General features: G+C 32.7%; 1 long non-coding RNA gene across 1 annotated transcript; it reads left to right on the top strand.

Annotated features, from left to right (window-relative positions):
- Window positions 1-3,099: 3,099 nt before the first annotated feature.
- LOC147396477 (uncharacterized) lies at window positions 3,100-6,365 on the top strand. Its single transcript, XR_015180862.1, has 3 exons — window positions 3,100-3,192; window positions 3,275-3,379; window positions 5,452-6,365. It is a non-coding gene; the product is annotated as an uncharacterized LOC147396477 (long non-coding RNA).
- The last annotated feature ends 253 nt before the right edge of the window (window positions 6,366-6,618 follow it).

The following is a 6,618-nucleotide window of genomic DNA, read 5'->3' on the forward strand; positions in this document are numbered from 1 at the left end:
GAAGATTTCTAAGGTTGCAAAATGTCGTAAGAGAAGGCGAGAGGATAATGCGAGAGATTTTTACAATTGGAAGACGAAAAGCATTTTCTTTGACTTACCTTATTGGAAACACAACTTGTTGCGGTATAGTTTGGATGCCATACACATTGAAAAAAATGTATGTGATAATGTCATTGGGACTTTGTTGAACATCAAAAGAAAGACAAAGGATAATTTGAAAGCTCATCTAGACTTGCAAGAAATGAAAATAAGAAATAAACTTCATCCAATTAGTGTGGGAAATAAGACATATTATCCTCCCGCATGTTTTACAATGAACAATATTGAAAAAGAGAAATTTTGTAATGTGTTGAAAAATATTAATGTTTCAGATGGTTATGCAATGAATATTTCACGATGTGTACACTCCCAAAAACATAAGATTTCTAGACTCAAGAGTCATGATTGTCATGTGTTGATACAACAACTGCTTCTGATAGCCTTGCGAGGTAAATTGGTTAAGCATGTGAGCGCAAATCTAATTGAATTGTACACATTCTTTAGGGAGTTGTGGTTTAAGGTTGCACGGGTAGATAACTTTGAAAGGTTATAGTCTCGGATTGTGTCAACATTATGCCACTTAGAGAGAATTTTTCCCCTAGCATTCTTTGATGTTATGGTATATTTACTTGTTTATTTGACTGTCGAGGCACAAATCACTTAACCAGTATATTATCAATGGATGTACCCTATTGAAAAGTGTGCATTAATTTTTGTATTATTTTTGTTTTAGTTTCACATGCACCACACTATTCAATTACATAGTCAAATAATCTTAATGCATGGTCATAGGTACCTTCTCACACTTAAATCGTATGTGAGTAATCGAAGTTGACCAGAAGGTTCCATCATAAAAGGGTACCTCGTAGAAGAATGCTTAACATTTTGCTCGAGGTACTTTCATAGTGTGGAGACGAGGTTTAATTGACCAATAAGAAATGATAACTTTGGTAACACTATCTCAAGTCGACCATTAGGAAAAGAACAAGTGTTTACTCTAGATGAAATATCATGGAGACAAGCAAATCGATACATGTTCTTCAACTCTGAAACACTTGTCCCATATTTTGAGTAAAAATACATATTTATTTTAAGTTTTACCATGCATGTTGAATGGAATATATCCATAGTTAATCATATCTCTTGAACTCAAACATGTACAGAAAACATAAGAATGAACTTAAGCAACTTCATCATCGGGTTAGTCGTTTTGAAATTGATAGGCCTCATGTTAAAGAATTTGATGATTGCCTTTTCAACAAGTCCTCCTATTCAGAGAATTTTGTATTCTCAGATGAAGTTAGGAAATTAACAAAAGGTCCTGATTGTATTGCAACAAGATTCAACACATACATCATTAATGGGTTTAGATTTTGCACAAAAGGTAGTGAAAGTAAAAGAAAAACTCAAAACAACGGAGTGATCGTGATTACAAATACATCAAGTTTCGTAAGTATTAGTGATAGAAACCCAATTCAATAAGACATTACCTATTATGGTGTATTGACTAATCTCATAGAGCTCAATTATTATGGATGGAAGCGTGTTTTATTGTTTAAGTGCAAGTAGGTTGATGTTAGAAGAGAAATAAAACAAAAATAACTTGGGATTTATGCAAGTAAATTTCACATACTTATCAAATACTGGAGCAAATGTTTATAATGAACCATTTGTACTAGCATTTCAAGCCACACAAGTATTCTATGTCAAGGACTACATTGATTCAAACTGATATACTATTGTACAGTCAAAACCAAGAGACTTGTTTGAAATAGGAGGAAATGGTGCAGTAGAGGATATCGATGATTACTTGCAAAGCTTGCCTTGCAATGATCAAAGTATGGTAGATACTTTGATCACCTCTGATGATAACGTAACATGGGATAGGTCAGATATGCTAGGAATAACAATCAATGCACCTTTAATTATCACGACACCTTTAACTGCCATAGATGAAATTAGGGAGGATGACATTGACAAATCAAATTTTAATAGTATTGATGGGGATGAGTTGGAGTCCAGTGGTACTATTTGAAATTATTCATGTACAATGATGCAATTCCAAGTTTAACATATCATTTGACATAGATTCGATAATTAATAATTTGAAAAATTCATTGGTAAATCTTTGAATTAATCTCCATATCATTAACTTAATGACATTTCTTATAAGTTTTCAAAATAACTAATCATTTTCTTGATCTTTATTATAGGATGCGTCATCATGATTCACAACCTCCCCAACATAGAGATGAGATGATACATTTGGGGGCCCACGTAGATAGACATGACTGCTCCTTCCGATCAGGCATTTGATTCAACATCTAGTAAGATGAAGTAATTATTTTTAAGATTTTGCACTCATATATGTATATGTAAGATAATTGAATGATAATTAATTTTTTGTACATGATTTTCTACAGGGTCTATCAAGACGCATAAAAACGTGTGCAGGGCAATACACATCTTGAATCACTTTGGAACATTGGCCCATAGAATTTAAAAACACATGTTCGAAAAAATAACTACAAGCAGCCTATTGGAAAAAGGCCAAGTTACTTGGGCAGTTCTTAGGTACCGCTGTACGGAAGCCACAGTTCATATCTTTCATGTATTCAGATTGGAGGCGAGTGCCGATTGAAGCTAAGGAGAACATTTGGCAAACTGTTCAAGTAATCTGAAAAATAAATCAATTAAACTACATCAATTATTTATATTTATCCAGAAACTTTACTCCTGTACTTTTTTGAATGTGATGTTGGGGGTTTTTGATATCGATATCGACTTGAATGGTTGGGTTCTTGAATCTTTCAATTAGAAATAGAAAGATCACAAATCCTTCTTGAAAAAAAATATTATTTAGACTTTGTGAGCACTCTAGATGAGGCAAAAAATAACCTTCCACCATTTATGGATCAGGTGGAATGGGATTGACTTGTTCAATTTTGGAAAAGTAAAATTGGTAAAGTATGAGTAATAACCATAGTTACATATAAATTCATTTAATTAACTGTTGGTAAGGTTTGAATATTATCTAATTTTTTATGATTTACTTTGCAGATGTGTGAAATGAAAAATAAAGTCAATCGTAAGAAACCAAAAATGCACCATACATTTGGTACAAAGAGTTTCGCAAGAAAATTCGAGAAAGAGGTAAAATCAAATAACCATCGAACCTATTTAGTACATGATTGCAACAATATTTATTGACTTATTATGCTTTACTTGTTAATAGACAAAAAATAATAATGGGGTGGAGCCATCCTGGATGCAAATGTTCATACTAACCCATACAAGAAAAGACAAGACCTTTATAGATGCAGAGACAAGGAAAGTTGTTGTAAGTATATATTTCCAACCTATTCTCTTAGAAAAACTTATGTATCTAAATTATCTCTCTTATAAAAATGTTTTTAAGTTACAATAATTTTTTTTTATGTCTTTTCTTTTATAAATCATGTAAGTATTTATTGTATTTAATTTATTTTAAGATGAAATGAGACAAAAAGAAAACAAGTCCCAATTGTCAGATGGTTCCCAAAGAAATACAGGTAGGAACGACATCTTTTCCCAAGTCATGGGAGAAGATGGTCATGGTTGTGTCAAGCAAAGGGGGATGAGAGTGAGACCCTCAACGTTTTTCGAACCCCAACGCACCCGTCAATAATGTATCTCACAGGTCATTGAGGTAGAGCGTCATGCTGATGAAGCATTCCGAGAAGCCGTTGCAACACACTGAGAGATGATTAAATTTCAAACAAATATGTCGATGCAATTCCTAGCATTGATGTCATTTATGAGTCAACAAATTGGCTGTACCTTAAATATGGTTGAAGTACTTCGAGGTACATAGGTAATAACTTGTTATTCCACCTTCTTAAACAAAAAAATTTTAATTGTATTTTCTTGTACTAATAGTTAAAATAATATTATTTATAGGCTTCCAATGACAACTATCCACAAACCTCTATTGAGCAATAATAGTTTGATCTACAAGCTTTTTTAACAATGATCGATGATTAGATTTTTGTTTTGCAAGTTTCATTACTAGTAACAATTTGATCCACAACCTTTTGTTAAGTAGAGATCAATGATCATATTTTGTTTTTCAAGTTTTGTTAGTAGTAAAAGTTAGATCCACAAACTTTTGTTTATCAGGTAGGAATGATCAACTTTTTGTATTGCAACTTTCATTAGTGATAGTTGAAAATGTTACAATTGTTCAGTTCTATGTAAAGATGAAAATTAGACAAAAACTTGGTCTTAAATGTGCATATCATTTCTTATATATATGGATTGATATCTAACATTTATTAGGTAAAGCTTTTTTAACTCTTTGCATGTACTAGGTAAAACCTTTTTTAACTCTACATGTATTAGGTAAAAACTTTTTAACTCCGTCAATGTAAAATTAACATTTTACATTGCCGGTCCCAAGCCCGGATAAGTAGGAAGGAGAAGGTATGCCATGGATTCATCACTGTCAGTTTATTTGCCACAGGCAAAACTCCCATGTGTCAAAATTTAAGCTTTTTAGTTAGTTTGACATTATTATATATGATATATTGCTATTATTTATTTTATAATATATATGTAATTATTTATACGTTGTGGTTGAATTATGTCTACTTGTTTATTTTCCATTTGCAGGGTTGTGCAAAGATTAGAACTTTCAAAGTCTAAAGATTCAATTTTAACATCGATTAGCTGCTATATTTGCTGAAATGCTAATATTTTACTTTATTGTTAGTTTTTGTATTTATTTGTTTACCTTGAAGTAGCTTATCCTATTTTAATTTTCTTTTGTCAATATTTATAGAAATGAGATACTAAATTACGATCATTTTTCTCCGTTGTCATTTGGGTGATAGTATGCTTTCATGAATGAGAATTCACTGATGGGGAGTTTTTATGCCATTCAAGGACCTCTATCTAGTTATAGGGTATTTTGGTTTTTCTTCCAAGGAACATGTTGTATGATCAAGAATGAGATGTTGGAATCTTTTACAAGATGAATAGTTATGATTTCCACAAGATAAGCCTAAGATTGCCCATATCTCGAGGTATCTTTACTGCTTGCATGAGGTGCTTATTGCTTTTTTGGGGAATTTATCAGATACATTCAGTGGATTATTTGGGAAAATGATTCTGATAGGTTGGGCTATCCATATATACTGAAATGGACTTATTTAAACTTTAGTGTTTGTCAAAGTGACATGCTACTAAGTGACTTATTTTACTAAATTGTAGAAGTATGGCAATCATTATCCTTGGCTCTGGGATTCATGCTATAATACCATGTACCTGTATAAATCTCTTTCTTTTACTTACCAATTTGGATCTTAGGTTTTGTGTAACTCATATATGTATATCTGTATTAATTTTGTAACACATGTTTGAAATTGTTCACAGATTTCGAAAAGCAAGAGCAGATAGGGAAATCCTTTATATTGGGCATGTTTCATATGAACTTTCCTTAGTGGTATGAATGCTTTTGTAGATATCCTAAATCATCATCATCATGATCTCCAATCTTATTGTTATTAATGTTTTCTATACAGATTTTTACCATAGACACAACTCTTACTTTAGAGGAATCTTATGGTTGATAATGCCCATTTTACTTTTTAATGCACAAGTGAGATATCTTGATATCTGGGAGCCAGCTATTTTAGCTATTAAGAGGGAAGGTTATAGTATCAACTGTATTGGACCTCGTGATGTTGTTGTCACAGAAAAGTTTTGCCAAGCACAACTGTATGGTTTCTTATCCTTGTCTGCTTGATGAATGCATAATGTTCGAAATCTAGTTGACTTCTTAGATAGGTCAAGGAGGTCATAACCTTGGTACTTAATATAAGAACTTGTGCATTGGGTCGTAACCTTTTTTCTACTCATTGTGTCCTAATAGTACTTATATTTTTCTTTTTCAGGTTTCAATTACCTTTGGAGATCCTTCATCATTTTCAATATTTGGTTCTTTTGGGGCTGAGTCTGTCTTAAGAACAGCTAGCAAGTCGTAAGTGCTGATTGGTTGTAAAGATATTTATATCAGAAAAGACTAGAAAATGGAAAAAATAAAAAAACAACAACTTTTTACAAATAGGGACATTAGAATTGGTTCACGTTAGCAAAAGAAAAAAACACCATTGTCCTTAGTTCTAGGATTCATGCTATAATACCATGTACCTGTATAAATCTTTTTCTTTTACTTACCCGTTTGGATCTCAGGTTTTGTGTAACTCATATATGTATATCTGTACTAATTTTGTAACACATGTTTGAAATTGTCTTCTAAGTCCTGACTAAATTCTTTTTTGGGTGACAAAGCAAATTTGAGTTTCAACTGAGACTTCAGGAGTTCATAAAATTTGTCAGAGTAGATAACAACTTGAGAGCGATCACATATGCTTGGAAATACCTTGCACCATGGGGAGCTACCCATATGAAAGAAGTACAACGTGTCATGGCAACGTTGGCCTTCAGGAGTGAAAGCGCCCTCGATCCGCGGGGTGCGCGGATCCGCTTTTGACCCTTGAGGTTTGGGAGTCGCCACCTAGTTATTACGGTCTAGGAACC

This window comes from Akebia trifoliata, chromosome 8 (assembly GCF_017979445.1).
Source record: "Akebia trifoliata isolate Shusen 1 chromosome 8, ASM1797944v1, whole genome shotgun sequence".
In the NCBI taxonomy this organism is placed as follows: Eukaryota; Viridiplantae; Streptophyta; class Magnoliopsida; order Ranunculales; family Lardizabalaceae; genus Akebia; species Akebia trifoliata.